This window comes from Helianthus annuus, chromosome 14 (genome assembly GCF_002127325.2).
Source record: "Helianthus annuus cultivar XRQ/B chromosome 14, HanXRQr2.0-SUNRISE, whole genome shotgun sequence".
In the NCBI taxonomy this organism is placed as follows: domain Eukaryota; kingdom Viridiplantae; phylum Streptophyta; class Magnoliopsida; order Asterales; family Asteraceae; genus Helianthus; species Helianthus annuus.
Genome location: NC_035446.2, coordinates 78,090,888 through 78,111,506, shown reverse-complemented (window position 1 = coordinate 78,111,506; position 20,619 = coordinate 78,090,888).

The following is a 20,619-nucleotide window of genomic DNA, read 5'->3' as shown; positions in this document are numbered from 1 at the left end:
CCTGCAACAGTTGGATAAACACGATCAATGAGATAATCGGAAGTAGAATAGCTTAACAATAACCGCCTAATTCTCTCATTTTCGATCTTTTCAGTTTCCAACTCTTGCTTCCATTTGGCACTCTCTTCAATGTAGAAATTGATCGCTTTTTGTTTTGACATCAAAGTTGCATTCATCATTGTCAGTGCCTGTTCTCTTTCTGAGTTTGTAGTTTGGAGACCCGTTACTGTTTTGTTCAAGACATCGTATGATTCTTTCACATAATTGAGGTTGAACAGTAACTGCTCCTTCTTCTTCTCGTACTCAGCTATAATGTCGTCTTTTGTTGCACATTCCTTGCAGGCTTCCAAACACTTCTTACGAGGCTTGACGACTTCAACAATCTTCTCAACCTCGATTGTTTTCACAACTTCAATCACCTTTTCTACTCCGATCACCTTTTCTTCTTCTTTCTCAACCTCGGTAATTTTTTCAGCAACACTTTCAACATTCTGAACATCATCTTCAGATTCTTTCTGTTGTTCTCTAGCAGATCTTTTCTCCTTTAGTTTCTCCATGCCATCTGCAAAATAAACATGAAAACTTTGAGGAGAAAGATGAGTTTCAGCAACATTTATATATTTTTCTTCTTCATCATCACTGCTTTTGTCAGCCGGTGATTGATCAAACTCTACAAATTTTTCAGAATCAGCATCTGATACACCAGAACCAGATGGTGTTTGATCAAATACAACTTCCTTTTCTGAAGTAACATCATTCTGTATACTCTCATCTGAACTCTCTGAAACCTCCCCAGATCTTTCTGAAAGTTCATCAACACTTTCTGTATTTTCATCAGAACTATAAGAACTTTCATCAGAAGCAACCGATTTGACAGTTTCACCGATAGACTTCATCCAGGTGGCAAACATGTCTGGCTCCCTCATAATCTTGGCAATGAAAGCTTTAAACTCTCCCTTCTCATCCACAAACATATCCCAACTAAAACCTTCTGGTAGTTTCTCATCATCTTGATCGATTATGCGTGCTGCTTTGCCTTCAGATGATATGTAATCACTCCAGCTGAAATCTACCAAACATGCTCTTTTGGGGTCTTCAATCTTCCTCCCATGAGCCGTCTGTGGTTCTTGAGATTGACCAACTTGTTGATAGATAGCTTTGCGGTAATAATCATCTTTCCCAAATGGATTCTGTGCTCCGCTAGCTTCTCTTCCCTTGCACTCCCGTTTGAAATGGCCTTTCTCCCTGCATCGAAAACAAGTAACTTTAGATTTATCAAAACCTAAAGTAGATACATGAGCATCAAGAAAGTCATTTCTCCCGGTAATTGTTTTGAACTTCTCAGCACGTCGAAGAACACTTGCAAGACACCATTTAATATCCATGAGTTCCATTTCTTCGGCGTCTATCTGATCGTAATCCTCCTTTGTAAGCATAGGATTTCCGATCCGACCAGCAACAAGACCTTCATAGGATAACAATACAGAACCAAGAAGTGCCATGTGGTCTTTTGCAGTGTCTTCAGAGAAGCTTTGACCTTCTGGAAGATTGAGAGCTATGTTGCATTGAATCACATATCCATTTCCTATTTTTGTACTCTGAGACTGAAAACTTGTGTTTGTCTCTTTAGGATTTACACTTGGAAATGATGAAAACCCGCTGCTACTATTGTTTGAACTCTGATCAGCTTTATCAGATGAATCACCAGCACTGAATGCCGTCTGAATTTTTGGACTTCTCTCAGACTCAGTGGCTGAAATGCTACCCCTGTAGTACATTTTCACATCTTGTTGACCACTCGGACTATTCATCCTGGTGATCTTTTGTTGTTCCAGATTCTGAGCCTCTAATTTTTCGATAAATTGTCCAATTGTCAGTCCGTCATAAACACCCGTGTTTTTCAATATCATCAAATATGTTCCCCATTCCTTCTGAGGTAACGCATCAGCCAACTTATCCACATACTCTTCACGACTTTTATCAACACCAATCATTGCCAATGATCGCACTAAGTGACAGTATCTCTCAATCAGCTTCTTAGTATCCTCTCCTGGTAAGCTGCTAAAAAGATCAAACTCTTTCTTAAGCAATGCCTTTTTGCTTTTAATCATACTCTCACTTCCCTCGAATTTGACTTTAAGAGCATCCCATATCGACTTAGCAGTTTTGTCGTGCTCTAACAGAATGAATATATCTTCTTTAATCGCTTGTTGCAATAAACTGATCATCATTTTCTCCGCTCTGTACATTGCACGTTCTTGATCTGTGAATTCAGATATCTGTTTGATAACATTCACCTCCGTTCTCGGTAACACATACTTCTTCAAGATACATTCCCATGATCTAAGATGATTTGCTTGAACCCAGTTTTCAAATCTATCCTTCCACCCGTAGTATTCTTCGATACTCATCAATTTCGGGGGTTTCTGGGTGGTTCCCGTTTCGTTTTCTAGATTCATGGCTTGAGCAATCGCAGCTGGTGATGACGATGTTGCAAACGCATTGTAGAACTCGGTATCCATGATGACACGTTTTTTAAGGCAAGTGACTTATAAGCGAACTAAACTTGAACACAAAAGCGGACCAGTAATGTTCACAAAAGCGAACCGGATGATCAATTCGAGCGGACCAGAAAACAGTCTTTCGAGCGGACCAGAAAACAGTCTTTCGAGCGGACCAGAAAGCAACCTCTCGAGCGGACCCTTCGAGCGAACCAGAAATCTAGCAGACCAGATGCACTATAAGCGGACCTTCCGAGCGGACCAGATGAAAACCTTAAAAGCGAACCTGATGATTGTCTTTCGAGCGGACCAGGTGCAATTTTGGAGCGGACCAGCACCAATTCGAGCGGACCTGTTGGAAATTTGGAGCGGACCAGTGACTTACGAGCGGATCTCTCAACTGTCCGTAAAAGCGAATCTCAAAACGAAGCTGTTTTGACCCATCTCTCGTCCGTATTTTTGCTTGAAACTTTCAAGGGTTTGCCTTTGATTGATAATACACAATCTGTGAGCTTTTGAATCAATTCTGACCGTGAAAACTTCCCGAATCAAGAAAAGAAGGTGTAGAAGTAAGAAATGATGACGAAAACCGGCTATATTCTGCAGAAAACCTCCTCCCAGGCTCTGATACCAATTGTAGGATCGTACGCTGACCTATGCGAGTCGTTCAGAGGTAATCTCCTGTGTTTCAGATGCGGAATAATAAGAAACAAAGGTAGAAATAGCACACACTTCACTCTAACTGCTTGTTTTATTGATTTGACAGCTTTTACAGTTCAATCGTCACACCGGCAGAGCTTCGGCGTGGAAATCAACTTCTCCCTCCTCTGGTTCGCTAATAAGACCCCTTTATATAGGGTGTCTGGTTCGCTTTTGTGACCAGTGTCCATAAAAGCGGACCTCACAAGTGTCACAAAAGCGGACCTCTATCATTTGTCCCTAAAAGCGAACCTAGGTTACAAATATCATACACACTCGCATTTTCTTGTATTTCGTGCCCTAATCTATACATTACAACGTAAGACCTAATCCTAGACGAAATCAACAGATGTAGTACACCAACAATTTTTATATCTTATTTAATAAATGTTAAAAAAGTAGATGTAATTACAATAAATAAATAAAGTTGATGGGGTGGGCTCATCCTCCATTTCCATGTTTTCTATCTTTGAAAAAGTAATACTAAATGCAATCGAATTTTCGGTTATCAATTCTTAAAATTCAAGTGCATCCTAAGTTGTTAAATTAAGCATAAATGACTTCTGTACAAAGAATAATATCAATTGATGAATTCACTATTTGAAAATGTACTTATCTCAATCAAACTCCCTGTGTGCTACATGAACTAATATCAATCGAACTCGTCACGCTTGACGAACTGACAATCGAACTCTCGCCGCGAAGCGCGTGGTTGTAAAGTTTATTATATATAACTACAAAAGGAAGATGGAGAACAGTGCCAGGCAGCTGTTGACACTTCCTCATTGGTCCAGGCAAATTACAATTTTGCAATGGTTAAATTTATAGTTTTGCCATTGGTTTTGTTTTTTTCCCTCAAAGCCAAACTACGATTTTGCACTCAGTTCAAATTTACATTTTTGCCATCGTTTTTTTCCTGTCAAATTTCGATTTGGCCCCCATTGTAAATTTACATTCATGCCATCGTTTAATTTTTTTTTTTTAGAAAACTATGGTAGTGTTTTGTTTTAATTGGTTGACTCCCTGTATTTTTTTATTCGTGTCAGGCGATTGCTTGACACACGCTAATTTGTCCTAAAAATTTCAATTTTGCTCCCAGTTTAAAATTATAGTCTTTCAATGGTTTTTTTAGCAAAAGTATGGTAATGTTTTTTAATTGATTGACTCGATGTAATTTTTTTATGATCGTGTTATGAGTAGTATGTAAAAGTTTTTTTTTTTTGAATGGCCAACAAAAAGTTTATTATAAAAACCAAACACCGGTTAACCAATCGTTAACCCAGCGTTATTACATCCACCAAAAACAAAAAGAAAAACATAGAGTTATATGCCCATGGACCCTAACTCGAAATTACACCAATCATCCCATGATAGGGTAACACATTTCGCCCTATTTTTTATCCAAAGATAACTATATGTTTTGACCTCCTCCTTTATCCTTTCAAAGTTTGCTTGTTTGTGTCTAAATACGATCTCATTCCGAGTTTTCCATAACACCCAAATGGCTACTTGGATGACCGACAAGATCACCCTATGCCACTTTTTTGACCCCCTATTTCTATTGTGGATATCAATATAATATTTGAGATCAAGAATAAAAAAAGGCCTTATCTTGCACCAACCCACCACAAATTCCTACATCTGCTGATGCAAATTACAAGTCACAAAAATATGTGTTGTTGTCTCATTTTCTTCTCCACACACCTTGCAACTTACATCTTGGATATTAATGCTCCTATGCACCAGATCCATTGCTGTTGGAAGTCTATTTAACACAAGCCTCCACACCACAAAGTTAACCTTTATAGGAGCCCACCCATTCCATCTAAATCCAATCCCCAGGTCCGCAAAATAAGTCCGCTCAATCAATCGCCAAATAATGCTTACTGAGAACACCCCCGTCGTATACGGTTTCCACATCCACCTGTCATCCCCTGCCCCAAACTTGAAGGCCGTAACAGCTGCAGTAAGATCATTTAATTCCGCCAATTCCAACTGAGAACTCGGCTGCCTCGACCAGTTAAACTCGAGTCTTATACCCCCCCCCCCCACCATCCTCACTCGGTCCGAAATCCCAACACTTCTTTTGTCATTCAAGCTGAAATAAATTTGGAAACTTACTGTTTAGAGGTTCTTCAATCAGCCAAGATTCCTTCCAAAATGACATCATACAGTTGCGACCTGGATGCCTCGAAATAAACTAGGTAAGTCTATTCCCAAGTTCTCTAGATCACTAGAAATTTTTACTATGTGCTTCCACAGCCCAGAATGGATAACTTGACCGGGATGAAGTTCCAAGATCTCAAATTATTGTGGAGACTCCATATAACTTTCTGCCATAAGCTATTCCGATCTACTTTGAACCGCTACCACCACTTCACCAACATAGCCACGTTTGCATCCCGAAGCGACCCGAAACCCAAGCCTCCAAACTCTTTCGGAGTCATGATACTCTTCCAGGCTACCCACTTCATTTTCCCCTGTTCAAGAGTCGCACCCCATAAAAACCCTCTTCGAATCTTTTCCAATAGATTTATCACTTGACTAGGAGCTTTATACAATGAAAAATAATAAGTAGGGAGTGCATTTAACACCGACCTAACCAACGTTATCCAACCACCAAATGATAAAGTATTTGCCTTCCATACCGCTTGGCATTTCCAAAACACACTCACTACCGGGTCCCAATTTTTTACTAAATTCATATTAGCCCCAACTTGGAGGCCAAGGTGCTTAAAAGAGAGTGAACCAGGCTTGCACCTCAAAAGCGTGGCCAACATATGAACTTGATTATGATCCACCCCAACCCCAAAAATACTACTCTTTGCCAAGTTCACTCAAAGGCCCGATGATAAGTAAAAACACCAGAAAATTCTATTTAAATTTAGAGCATTTTGGGTCGGCCATTCACCAATAAAAGCCACATCATCCGCGTATAGAAAGTGTGATAACTCCGGGCCTTGTGTAGGAACCTTTATACCTTTGAACAAACTGAGAGAACATGTCTTCTTTATTACACCGGTAAGTGCCTCCATTGCCAAAATGAATAGAAAGGGTGACAACGGATCCCCTTGCCTTAAACACCTATGGCATAGGAATTCTTGGGTCGGGGAACCATTCACGAGAACCAGGGCTCTCACAGTACAAACTATTGCCATTATCCAAGTTCTCCATTTTAAGGGGAAGTTCTTTTGCACCATCATTAAGTTGAGAAATCCCCAATTTAAAGAATCATACGCCTTTTCGATGTCCACCTTAAATATTAATCCTTCCTTTCTATTTCGCTTCATCCATGGAATAACCTCATTTAGAATTAACAGTCCGTCTAATATACTTCTATTAGCGAGAAAACCTGTTTGCTCCTCCAAGATGAGACCATGGATTACGTTCTTCAATCTATTCGCCAAAACTTTTTATATAACTTTATTTATTCACCCGATTAAACTAATCGGTCTATAATCCGCAAGCCCCTTGGGATCCTTTCGTTTTGGAATCAAAGCAATAAACGAAGACGTACACCCACTACTCAAAGACCCCTTCCAATAAAACTCTTCAAAAATTTTCATGAAGTCCCCTTGCAGATAATTCCAACATTTCTTACTAAAGTGAAAATGTATACCATCGGGACCGGGTGCCCGATCCCCTTCACATTCCCAAACCGCATTTTTTATTTCCAAAGAAGAAAAATGACAAATCAACCCATCCGCTTCCAAATCTGATAAAGAAGAAAGGTTTGGACAATCAAGAATCGGCCTATTCACCATAGTTTCCTGAAATTTATCATGAAAAAAAACTGAAAACCGTATCCTTTATCAAAGGTGGAAAAGTCACCCAAGCCCTTCCAACATGTAGCCCGTTAATGCCATTATGGCTAATATTCGCATTAATAACTCCATGAAAATACGTCGTATTCTCATCACCTTTCGTCGCCGATTTAACCCTCGCTTTTTGTTTGGTGTCCATAAGCTTTAAGTTATCCTCCTCCATAATAAAGCTTTGATATGTGTAAAATACAACATATAAATTACATAAAATAAGGCATAAAACTAACCCTTTTTTTAGTACTAGTGTTGGAAAAAGTGTGCTTTTGTCTTCCTTTTGTATTTTCAGGACCAAATGAGCTTAAACTAACAAAAGGAACAAATATACAGCAAAAACTAACATAAATACAAAGAAAAGGAATGAACATGGCATGCCCGACCCCTCGACAGCATCTCCAAAAGCAAAAACAAGAAACAGAGGGCTGACCATGGCCCGTGCCCACTGGACACGGGGGCGTGGTCAGATGTCTGCAGAAATGGACAAAGCTATGGAAGCTTCTATGCCCACCACGGGGGCGTGCCCAGCTCAGCACGGGGCGTGGTCAACGCTAAGATTTGCAGAATCTTGCAAATCTTGATAGTACACATATGTTACACGGGTCCGTGCCCAGCGAACACGGGGCCGTGTGGAGCCCGATGCTGACAAATGCAATTAATGAAGGAAGAGAAAGGAGATGGCCACGGGGGCGTGTTCAACGGACACAGGGCCATGGCCGGGCTTCTGTTTAGGCTATAAATATGGGTGCTTGGCTCACTTCAAAGGCATCCCTTGGCAAACCACCTCTCTCTCACTTTGCCACCACTCCACCACCACTACAACACCCACATCCACCACCATCACCCATCATCCACCTTAGAGTGTGTGTAGTAGTCTCGGGATCCAAGATTGATAGTAAGAGTTCTTGTCAATCAAAGGCCATGTTTGGCTATGTCTCTTACATCACTTGGTGAAGACAAGCATTTAATGTATTACTTTTGATTTTTAATCTTTTCACACTTTTTATTTGGTTTTGTATTAATGACTTTAATAACTAGTTTCTTATGTTGAAAGTGAAAATTCTTTATCATTTATATGTGGTTTCTTGGCATTACTTTACTGTCTATATAAAGTAAAAGATTTTCACCATTCATATCTCTACGGTCTATATAGAGATATGTTAGCTACCTGGTCGGGGGTTAAGGGAATGGTTTAGTACGGTTCTTTCCTTGTTCAGTGTATAGATCCTGTAAGGACCTGGGTCAGGCTTACTAGGACCTCCTTCAATACCCACTGGTATTGGATGGCGGGGGTACGAATGGCTTGATCCCCTCATATGTAAACTACTATTAATACATTAAACCGGCTACATGGAATTGTATCCCTGCTGACTCAAACCACTTAGCCGATGGTAACGTCACCTTCAAAAGAGGGGCCTACCACTTTTCGCATTAATAACTTAATTAATTATCTTTCAATATTCTAACCCTTTGGGATTGTATCCTTGCTGACTCAAACCACTGGGTTGAGGGTAATGTTTTGAATGATAATATTAGAACCTCTGCCTACAGTTGTCTGAATGGTTGGATTGTAATGATAATATTAGAACCTCTACCTACAGTTGTCGTTGTCTGTATACGTTGTAATATTAGAACCTCTACCTACAGTTGTCTGTATTAGACCCGAATTGTTTCGACACGAACCGTTGCAACCCGTACAGTTCCCACCCGAACTGCTTTAACGGGTCAAAATAAAATAAACTTAACACATCAAAATACAACAATTTAAAAATGAAACATGTCAAACGCGCCAAATGTAGTGATATAATATCAAACGGATCAAATTATAGCAATTTATCATGGAACGGGTCAGACATACCAAAATGCAGTGAACTAATATTAAACAGGTAATAATATAGCAATATAATCTGAAACGGGTCAAACATGCCAAAATGTAATGAATTAATATTGTAAGGGACAAATATAGCGAATTAAGTTTTATTGGGTAATACATGTACAAATCAAACAATCCGCAAACACAACAGAACTAACATAGTTCCAAATAATCTCAAGATACATAGCAGACCATAGAGTTAAGCTGAATAACACATGCCAAAGCTGGTCAATTTGGTACTACCCTTGGAGCTGGTCAATTTGGTACCCTCTGATTTCTTCAGTGGCACAATGCAACTACAAATACAAAATGTGGGAAGTTAATTAAACAAAATGTGAAACAATAAAATAAGAAGGTAAGCATGGCAAAAGGACGTACTTGATATAGTTATCATGAACACCAGCACGACGTTTATCATTGCTGGTTCCCTATTTAAGCTTCCATAGAACTTTCCAAATGCTTCTGTAAACTGAAAATCAGATGACAAAATGTTAAGATACAAATCTGAAGTAAGTCAGGCAAAACAGGTAGTCTGGTCAGGTAACTGGTCAAACGAGTTGACCAAAATAGACTCTGGGTTATAATAAATCATTCTAGGAAGAAAACAAAGAACAACAAAAATAGATTAGGTAAAAATGACCGTTTAAATTAAAAGAACAGCGAAAACAAGGCAGAATGATAGAGAGGATGCTGATCCACATCATGGAGAGGCAGATCTCGCAGTACTACACTTTGAGCTAGGGATGTAAACGAGCCGGGTCGAGCCCGAGCTCGGCTCGTCATGTTTTTCTGAAGCTCGTGCTCAGCTCGCGAGTAAAAAATTAACTTTAATAAATAGATAGTCAAGGGAGTTAATATTGCCACATAACTTAGAGTAAATTTACTGATTACCTTGTTAGCTCAGAGATTGCAGCAAGCTCACGGTTGAACTTGTGTTTATTTCTGAACCGTAGCCGTCGTAGCTTCCATCATCAGACCTTTGTGGGTTCGACGCCCTTATTGTTGTCGCGAGCATCAGTTGAGACTGTCGGAGTTGGTAGAAGTGTCGTCGCCTGTTTATCAACCTTGAAACCCTTATTGTTGTCGCGAGCTCCATCTCCATGTATAAACATCGCATGTTTGACAACTCAGACCGGCCGCGAACAGGTCTGCTGAACATCTGCGGACATGCCTGTGTACCGGCTGCGAACAGGCCTGCGTACCTGCTGCGAACAGGCTGTGAGCAGTCTACGAATAAGCTATGCACCGACCTGCATAACCAACAATTCATATAGTATTCCACTTGAGTCTTGACCAACTGCAAAATAAAAGAATTAAAATTTCAAAAAGATCGCCCAAAAACCGAGCATAAACGAGGATCGAACCCGCGACCCCTTGATTGCTTTACACGCACAAACATCATGTCTTTCAATTATATAACCTAAAGATTTGAGGTGCCTGTATACTTCAAATGACTCCCATGAAGATCCACCTACACCTCCTCCAACCTTCTTGTAAATATTTTCGGATGGAATCCATTTTTCATCGCCATCGAACAGTTCTAAGTACCCCGATCTTTGCCAAAAACCTACAAATTATGAAACATGTTCTAAAAGTTGGAATACAATAAAGAAGCTTCATAAGAATTATGCCTTCTTTGATTATGGATGCTCATCATATCACCTCATTTACTAAAAAAACCAAAATATGTCTTTAAACTAGAGGTGGCAAAATGGGCCGGTTGAATTAGGTTGGTTGTCGAGTCAGGATGGTTCGGATCAAGATGAGCTAAAAAATTATATACTGTGGGGTCTAAATTCTATTAAAAGTCAACGGCTTTCATCTAGTTTGATAATCTAATATTTACTCTACAAAACTAGGTTTGGCAAATGGGTCGGGTCAGGCGGGTTTGAATTGCTGGTTAAAACGAGTTGATTAAATAAAGGGTTATTTTGGTTCGGGTCGGAGTGAATTTCTAGTCAGAACGGTTTGATTTATAAAATGGTTACTTTGAAATTACTGTACAACTTCTAGGTTCTGACTTTCCGGTTTTTGGCACTAGTTACACGCGATCATGCCTCGGTTTACGCATGTTTAAAATCCGGATATGCGTGTAGAGCTGATTACATGTACCAGAGCCGGGAAACGCCCGTCTAGCGACACGTTACTCGGCCCCGACATGCACTTAACTAGCCGCTCGACATGTAACTGAGTCTGTCGTTTAGGCATAATGCAGCGTCTGTTAGGGGTTTTTCTCGGGCACGTGTAATGGAGATGGAAAACGCGTGTTCGATACCATGTAACGGAAGTCACCTGGCACCGGTATAACAACCCTCCATAATAAATCGAACACCCTAAAAATATTTAAAGTGTCCCAATATGACCTAAAATACACCCCGTATGAAAAAACGGGCCCCGAATACCTTTATTTTTACAAAAAATTAAATAAAAACAAAATTAAATGGGTCGTCGCGGGGCGCGTAGCCCTTGGCTACTTCAGTCGCGGGCCGCGACAACCTAGACACCAGGCAAGCCCCGAGGCCGCTACGTGTCCCAGTCATGTCGAGCCAATTGGTCAACTCAGCAACCCTAGGGCCTACCCTAGGGAGCCTCGCGGGCCGCGAAGCCCTTGGCCGAGTTCTACGCGGGGCGCGACGAAGTCCAGGAACAACCCTATAAATGGAGGGCTTCGGCCTTCAGTCGAATTCGCTCATTTTCTTTCTTTCTCTCGAACGGTTGTCGGGGTTCTGCCCGACGTAGTCGTTGGAATGCCGTCTCGGGGAGGGTATTACTAATGTAAATATTGGATTATTATACTAACGCGTGTGCATTTGTGTAAATTATAGATAATCATCAGGAAATCCTTAAAGAAAACCCTAAGACAGCAATGTGAGTAATCTCCTTTTTGTAAACTGTTTTTACAAAACCTTAAATATTTTACAATGTGATTAGCAGTGATTGAGTCTTTGTAATTCTTCAATTACTGCCGGTATGTTGGGGTTTTGTATACAAAATGTGGAACACGTTATCATTGAACAAAGAGTTAGCCAATGGCTAATATGTCCCACCAGTCAGGATTGACAATACTGAATGAGTAATTGTGTAGATGTAAACATTGTAATCGCTCTCAATACTGTTAAAAGATAAAACTCTTCTTAATTAAACAGGGATTCACTCACCAGTATTTCCCACTGACAAAATGTTTTTAAACGCGTTTCAGGTAACAAAATGTGAAAGCCAAGTAGAAGCCAGCTGGACAGCACTGAAGGCATGGAAAAGTGGCTATAAAAGTTACCTAAATAAAGAAGATGTTTTTTCTCAATAAAATGGGGTTTACCCTTATAAATCAGTTTGTAATGAAAACTTGGGTTTTATCCCAATATATTTATTTATATAAAATGTGGTGTTTTACTCTAATAAAATATTTCCTAATTACGGTCCCGATGAAATTTCTGCTGCCAAATTGATAAACACCGATACCACCAAAACTGAGTCTCGCGGCCGCCCGTTCTCGGGACAGATAGGGGCGGGGGTTGCGACAGAAGGTGGTATCAGAGCTAAGCCACTGATTCAACCACATGAGTGTTCTGTTGACACCAAGATATTATTCAAAATGTTAGAAAATAAATTACGAAACTATGTGCTTATTTGTATTTTATTGTTGTATGTTATTTGACTATTTGTTAGTTTACAGTATGAGCGACCAAGGACCTTCCGACGCCTACCGTCAGTTGTCCAGCTCACCTAGGAGCGAAGGCACCTCTTCACAGCCTGCCCTCTCAGGGTATTCAGCTGACAATGAAGACGGGATATTTGTGTTTAAGGCTCAGTCTGAAGAGTCATTCCTTCCTAAAAAGAGAGGATGGTTCTGTAGGGGAGCGCATGAACGTAGGAAAAGAATGAAAAAGTTACAACAGCAGCGAGCCCTAGCAGCCGCTAAAAGAGAGACAGATGCCCACACACAGAATATGCTCAATAGGAGTTTAGCAAACTTTCATATCCTAGCAACCACAGCTGCCGACCCTAACCTGGAGCAACTCATAGCACCCCAACCATTACCACTGTTTCCCATACAGCCAATGGGAATAGAGAACAATCCTGAAAACCAAATCTAAATGCATGATTTTAACCTAGAAGACATACCTAGGATACCAGCACCCAATCCCTTAGATCCAGACTATGACCCGTGGTTAGATGAACATAGGGATTACCAGCAACGTTACCCAATACCAGAAGATGAACCCATGCCGAATCTAGCAGCCTACCCAGGTTTGGACCCTCTAGATCCCTTCTATGATAGCGATAAATACATCAGGGAAATTTTAGAGAATCCATACCCGTACCAGGAACCTATGCCCCAGTTCCCAAACCCAGTCCCAGCACCTGCACCCCCTGTTGATGCATATTTTGTCTATCGCCTTCGTCAATCCGGTCAATCCGAGTCATAGTGAAAAACCGAGAAGAAATCAAGTGCATATTGTCATATTTAGTTAGAAATGGCAAGGTGGCAAACTTGTAATTAGTGTGAACTTTTACTAAGTTGCCTTGACCATATAAATAGGAGATATGTTATGACTTTAGTTAGACTTTTGGTAGACTTTGAGTTAGAGATTTAGAGAGAAGTTGGGGAGAAGACTTTATAGAGAGAGAAAGTAGAGAGAGAAAGTTGTAAATACGTGATTCGTGTATCAATCTTGTCAAAGTTAGCAATGGAATCACATTAGAAGTACGTTATCGTGTGTTCGGTCACGTTCGTTCACGGATTCCGCACGTGAAACGAACGTTACGCAATCGAACGGTGCCAAAACCGGTCCTACAAGTGGTATCAGAGCTAGGAGCTCGATTGCTTGATCAAACACGTTGTTTTCGTACTGATTTCAGCCGATTCAGAGCAGATTCAGATCCGATTTATCCTAATTCTTCACTTTCTTACGTTTTTTACTGAAAAACGTCAAATTGAACAGGTAAATACGGTCCAAATCGTCTGATTTTTGGATAGGTTGTGCGTTTAGTCCCGATCTACAACCCTATCAAGTTTCAGCTCGAAATTCCGAGCCGTTTAGGAGTAATCGCGAATTTTTGGTCCGAATTTGCGTCAAGTTTCAGCTGTGAACCGCTTATTTGACACTGCTGTGGATCGCTCATGTGGTGTTATTGTTGAACCGCCTTTGTGAACACCTCAGGATCGCTCGAAATCAGTTGATGTGGAACCGCTCCAAAATCACAATTGTGGATCGCTCATTGGAAAGTTCTTGAATCGCTCAAAAATATGTTGTGAACCGCTTTAATGTACAGGTGTTGAATCGCTCGTAAGACACTTCTGAACCGCTTATTAGGTCATACATGTGTGAATCGCTCATAGGGGACTAATCTGGCTCGCTTTTAAGAAAAACTCAGAACCGCTTTTGTGTCAGATTATGTTTCGCTTATATGTCGTCTTCTTCACGTGAGGTTTGAAAAGGAAAGACACTGTCATTAGTGAGGCCGAATAGCGATCAGTTTGTGTGCGGATAAATCAGTCAAATCAGATTTGTTTGTGACTTGGTTTGTCGACTGGCTTAGTGATTTAGAGAGGCAAAATCACAAAGTATCACCGCCCATAATTGTTGAAGTTGTTCCACCGCCACTTTTAAGCCAATCCATTAATTCATTGTCCACATTTGATTTTGTGTCACCGCCCCACTATTGTTCCGGCCTAATCACGAGTCTCCACCCAAATCATCATTTCCAAAAGTTGTGGCCCAATAGGAAATTACTACCCAACCACCCAAAGTAGCCAATCACCAAAACCCTTTCCACCATCCAAAATTACTCCACCGCCCAACCCACTTTATAAAACAACGGTCACTCATAGTATTAGTCTGAACCGCTTATCTGACTGGATCAGGACCGCTTATCCGGACAACTTCTCGAACCGCTTATCTGGACCGATACTGAATCGTTTATTCAGACATTTGGTGGATCGCTTTTTTGGATCGCTCATCTGGACAAACTTGGCTCGCTTATTCGTCACAGTGTTTGAAAAACGTGTTATTGAATCATGGATTTCAATCTCGTTAACAGGACTCAAGAAACACTTGATAGAATAATAATATTAAAGAATGATTTTGATTCATTTTCAGGTTTTCCAGGAGAGAGTACAAGAAGTGTCATTGAGAGATACAAACATCTTGTTCGTTCAATGTCTGATTTAAATATTACAAAAGAACCAAAAGAGTGGATTGAAAAATTTATCAGTGCGTTACCGAAAGAAGAATGGGAAGATTATGTCTTGAACTTGAAAAGTTCTAGAGAATTTTCTCAACTGACAATTACTCCACTCATTAAAAGGATTGAAGAACAGATGGAGATCAAAGATAAGAAAAAGAAAAAGAAAGAAAAAGCAGTAAAAGTCAAAGAATCTGGGAAGAATGAATCGTCAAGGTCTGCTTCAGTATGTTCAAAGTGTCATAACTTCAAGACAGTCAATGACAAACTTGTGAAGAATGCAGAAAGTTTGACATCTGAAGTCAAAAAGTTGAAACACGAGAAGCATACTGCTGAAAAACAGATTCTTATAGTTCAGAGTATTTGTGAGAAGCTGAAAGCTGAAAATGTTAAACTGTTGGATAGTGTGAACAGTTTGACATTAGAGAACAAAGGTTTGAAAGAAAATGAAAAGGTTTTTGAAAACAAACAGAAATCATCTGAAAATGAAGATTTCTGGATAAAATTGGAAAACAAAAACCTAAAAGCGAATGAATCAAAATTTCAGGAACAGATAAAAGTTTTGATGAATGAAAAATCTGTTCTTGAAAATTTGAAAATTGAGAATGAGAAAACTATCAAGTCTCATTTTGGGAGAATATCTCAGCTTGAAAGTGAAGCTGAGAATTCGAGGAACAAAATTGATGAACTTGAGAAGAAATTGAAAGGTTTTGTGACTAAATCTGACAGTTTGAGTTTTCCCTGTCCAAAACCACTCAATTCTATGCCGGTAAGTGAAAAGATTGAAGATTGTGATGAGAAAACTGATGATGAAAATGAGGAATTTTATTCAGCAGATGAATCTGAGACAAAATCTGATGCTGAATTTAAGAAAAAGGAGAAATTTTTGAAGTTAAAAGAAAAATTTCAGAAAACTGTTTTACACTCGACTGAAAAGGGAGAATGCTCTAAGCAGAAACCTGTGAAGAAGATTGTAAAACAGAAGCAAAAGATTAAAAATGGAGAAAAAATCTCATCAGTTCAATCATCCAATCACAATCAAAAATCAATAGATTTAAAAATTTAAAATTCAAAAATTGTTGGATGCAGGAAAGATCACAGTGCTAAAGCGCCAAATCAAGCAAAGGTAAGGAAGGAATATCACCAAGCCAAACAATGCTTTGATCTGAGCATTTGGACTAAAAATGGTGATAGGTACGATAACAGAATGTGTTATAGTTGTGGATATCACGGACACATTGCTGTTAACTGCCGATACTGGAGATATGAGACCAGGAGGTGCTATAACTGCAACATCAAAGGTCATATTGCCCGAGATTGCCCGAGAAGATCAATGGGAAGATCAAGGGTTAGGTCTCAGAAAGTGGCAGGAATTCCAGTCAAGGTCAAGCCCGAAGAACTAAAAGTTCGAGAACCAAAAGTTCAACAACCGAAAGTTTTAGAGACGAAAGTTAAACTTTCTCAGGGGCAGAAAGACCGACTGAGGAAGAAGAGAAAGAAAGCGAGAGAATATCTCGAGAAGATTTTGTCCTCGGGTTCACGGGACAAACAGATTAATAGTTCTGATGAATCTACTCCTTCATCTGCAAAGTCGAGCAAAAAGAATTCATCAGATACAAATCTGAGGACAAAAGAGGAGAAGAAGAAGGAAAAGGTCGGCGATGAATCTGACAGATCAAAGTCGGACAAGCCACCTGCAGGCAATGATTCTGGTATGGTAAAACCAGAGGAGCCATTGGTTGAGGTAAAAGTTGAGAATTCTAGTTTAGCAATGGATGATGCAAATTTTCCACCATTGTTGAGCAAGAATTCAAAATCACCCAAGGTCAGTCAGGCTTGGGTGAAATTGTTTAAATAGAAAAACCTGACTTGCCGGAGATCCCAAGATGGTATCGTGGATCATGAATCGGCACATTTCTTGAGAAATTTCACTTTGGTGATTTTTCGCCTCATAAGTGGTAAATCAGGGACATTAATTTGTACTTGATTTTCTACTGATGGTTTATGATCAAACTGGAAATAATAAATCTTTAAAAGGTTTGAAGAAAACAAGATGATGAGATAACCCCAAATCTACAAATGGTTGGAACACAAACTAATTTTTCCGGAAAAACCATTTTGATTGAAACAAACTTAAGTGTTTTGAAATCATTATGGGAAAATAGTTTGTTGTGAGGGGGAGTTCTGATTATTTTTGCACGAGAATGGTGAATTGAGGTAATTCACATAATGTTGTCAAGTTTCTTGTATAGTTTGTTTTCAATTTTTTCTTCAGAAAATCAAAATTGAAACATATTTTGATTTTAGGGGGAGTATTAAAATTTTGAAAAATTTAAAAAAAATGAAAAATGAAAATGAGTTTTGTTGCAAAAAGAGGAGATGATAGTACATCGGTGGACTATCACAGCATGCTAGAGATTTGTAAAGACAAAATTGTTTTTAAAACAAGTCTTACTAATGATGTGTCAGTAGGCTTCACACAGTTAGTAAATTGTATTCGAGATATAAACATAAAATCAAAACTTACTTATTTTGTGGGGAACACTACTTGGATATATAGGTAACCCCTGAAATCTCGTTTGAAAGGTTTCTTATTCTGGAATACTAGGTTCTTGTACTCAATTGATGTCTGGGGTATTATTCCGGGACTTCTGCTGAACGGTAGTTCTGACCTAGTCCCTGGCTAATACTTTCTTCATATGCTTGAAACATAGCATAAAGCCCTCAGCTGATTAGACAATAAAATTGATGATCAGTTGTTGTAGCTGAAAAGATCCTCTAAAGGGGACCCACTGCTAAGTCGAAGCTGATATCTCTCTGCTGAACGGAAGTTCTGACCTGAGATCCCTCAGTTCTCGCATTTATCCCCTAATTTATATACAGATATCATTTGTAGTTATACTTACCTGTAAATCAGAATATTGGGATCTGGATACGGGAGTATATTCAAGAGGTGGGACACTCAAATAAGTTTAAGTGCTAATACATTAAATATGTATCTTGAATTGATTGAAAACTTGTGTAGAGGTTTAAGTGGACAACAATACTGACAATCAGAAGTAAATTTGTTTTTAACATTTGCTGATTAATCAAGATCAACGGTGTTGGTGATATGTCTCAAAAAACCGATATGATCCTCTTGCACAATCTCTCAAAAATAGTGTTCATTTCTGTATTTCATTAAATTCAAATATCCAAAAAAATTGTATTTTTGTTTGATATTTGAAAACTACAAAAAGATTTTCGACAACAGAGTGTGAAGAACTGATTTTCGACATTTCAAGTGCTAAACATGTTGAACTTGTGATTTGAGAGAGAGTGTTAAATTGTGAAGATTTGAAATGCAAATTTGGTTCATTAACTTGATGACTAAGTTGAATGGTAATCTACAATTTGATCTTCATAATTTTTCTTATACGATTAGTTAATTCATTAAGTTGAATTACAAATTGTGTTGTTTTGTGATAGTGTATTTGAGTTTTGCAGGTTTCTGATCCTGTTGCTACGAATAGCCAGGATATACATCAGAACCAGAGGAGAGCTTAAACAGAGAAAGCCAGGAGTTGATTTCAATGGTGATAACGATTTCCAGACAGAGATCTCAGCATTATGTTAGGGGGAGTCTAATGAAAGTTAGAGCCAGAGAATGATCCAGGCATATGATTCCAGGAAGGAATTCCTGAAGAAGATATTATTCCAGGCTGAGTTCCTGAAGAAGTTCGAACAAGATTGAGGTGCTGTGAATGATTGAAGACTCTCACTAAAGATTCCGTCAACATCCAAGGGGGAGTTTGTTAGTGCAGTTGTCTGTCGACTACATCTTTGTTCGAGTCTTAAAGAGAGAGAAAGTTAAGTCGCTACGAGTTTCACTACGAGATTGACTACGGCAATATCCAAGGGGGAGATTGTTGATGCATATTTTGTCTATCGCCTTCGTCAATCCGGTCAATCCGAGTCATAGTGAAAAACCGAGAAGAAATCAAGTGCATATTGTCATATTTAGTTAGAAATGGCAAGGTGGCAAACTTGTAATTAGTGTGAACTTTTACTAAGTTGCCTTGACCATATAAATAGGAGATATGTTATGACTTTAGTTAGACTTTTGGTAGACTTTGAGTTAGAGATTTAGAGAGAAGTTGGGGAGAAGACTTTATAGAGAGAGAAAGTAGAGAGAGAAAGTTGTAAATACGTGATTCGTGTATCAATCTTGTCAAAGTTAGCAATGGAATCACATTAGAAGTACGTTATCGTGTGTTCGGTCACGTTCGTTCACGGATTCCGCACGTGAAACGAACGTTACGCAATCGAACGGTGCCAAAACCGGTCCTACACCCCCAATGAGTGCAGAAAATGTGCAAGAACTCTGAACCTTCAAAGAGGAAATTTTAGAATGTAGCGAGAGGATGAGGCAGGTCGGAGAGCGACTCGTCTGGAAGTATGACGAGCGCAAGATGGAGTTCTGGATGAACCCATATCAGTGATGGTGGTGGTAGTAATAATAATAATTATATTATAATATATGTAATATGTGTGTATGTTTGAAAAGAAAAATCTAAATATATAACTATAGATGCCTACTAGTATTGTAATTTTTATTTCAGTTGTATTGTAATATATATGGATGCATAGTATAAGAAAGAGTAAGTCGCAATGTTCGACGTTTTTGATCAATATACATGTTGTGTGATTGGTTGTATTAAATATTATCTTGTGATATTAATAATTGGCAAATGTTTAAAATTTCAGATGGACAACGAAGCGAACCAGGAAAACCAGAATGACAATAACCCGAATAATGATAACCCGGACAATGATAACAATGGAAACCCAGTGGATAACAGTGCCATTCAACACACAGTGGCATAAGGGATAATAGGTGGAATGCCATATATTATCAAAACAGTTAGGGAAGCGGATAATAAAAGTAACCGTAGCAGTAAACGACCCACTGAACCTGAACACGGCGTAAACAATGGACCCATACTTCAAGTGCCCATTCCCAAAAGAAGAAGAACCATATCTAATGGTTGTTCTTATAAAGAATTTTGGTCCTGTAAACCAATGGAATTCTCGGGCAATGAAGGGGTCATTGCACCTCTACGCTGGATAGAAAAGACTGAGGCTGTCTTAAAAATAAGCAAGTGTGCGGAAGAGGATAAGATAATGTTTGCTTCCAATCTATTTAAGAACTCAGCCTTAGAATGGTGGAACACGATTCTCCAGTCTAGGGGAAGTGACAGGGTTTACAATATGGAATGGGAGGAATTTAAGAACATGGTGTAAAGGAAATTCTGCCCTCCCAATGAAAAAGAATAGATAGCAAATAAATTCCTAAACCTTAGGATGACTAGAGTGGATAGTAAGGGATACACTATGTTATTCTTTGAATATGCTAGAATAGTGCCAACCTTTGCATCACCAGAACCTGTATTAATCTCCCGTTACATCTAGGGATTAATCAGTGAGATTAGGCATGTAGTCAAGGCGGCTAGACCTCAAACTATAGAAGAAGCTGTAGAACTAGCAGATACCTTGACATATG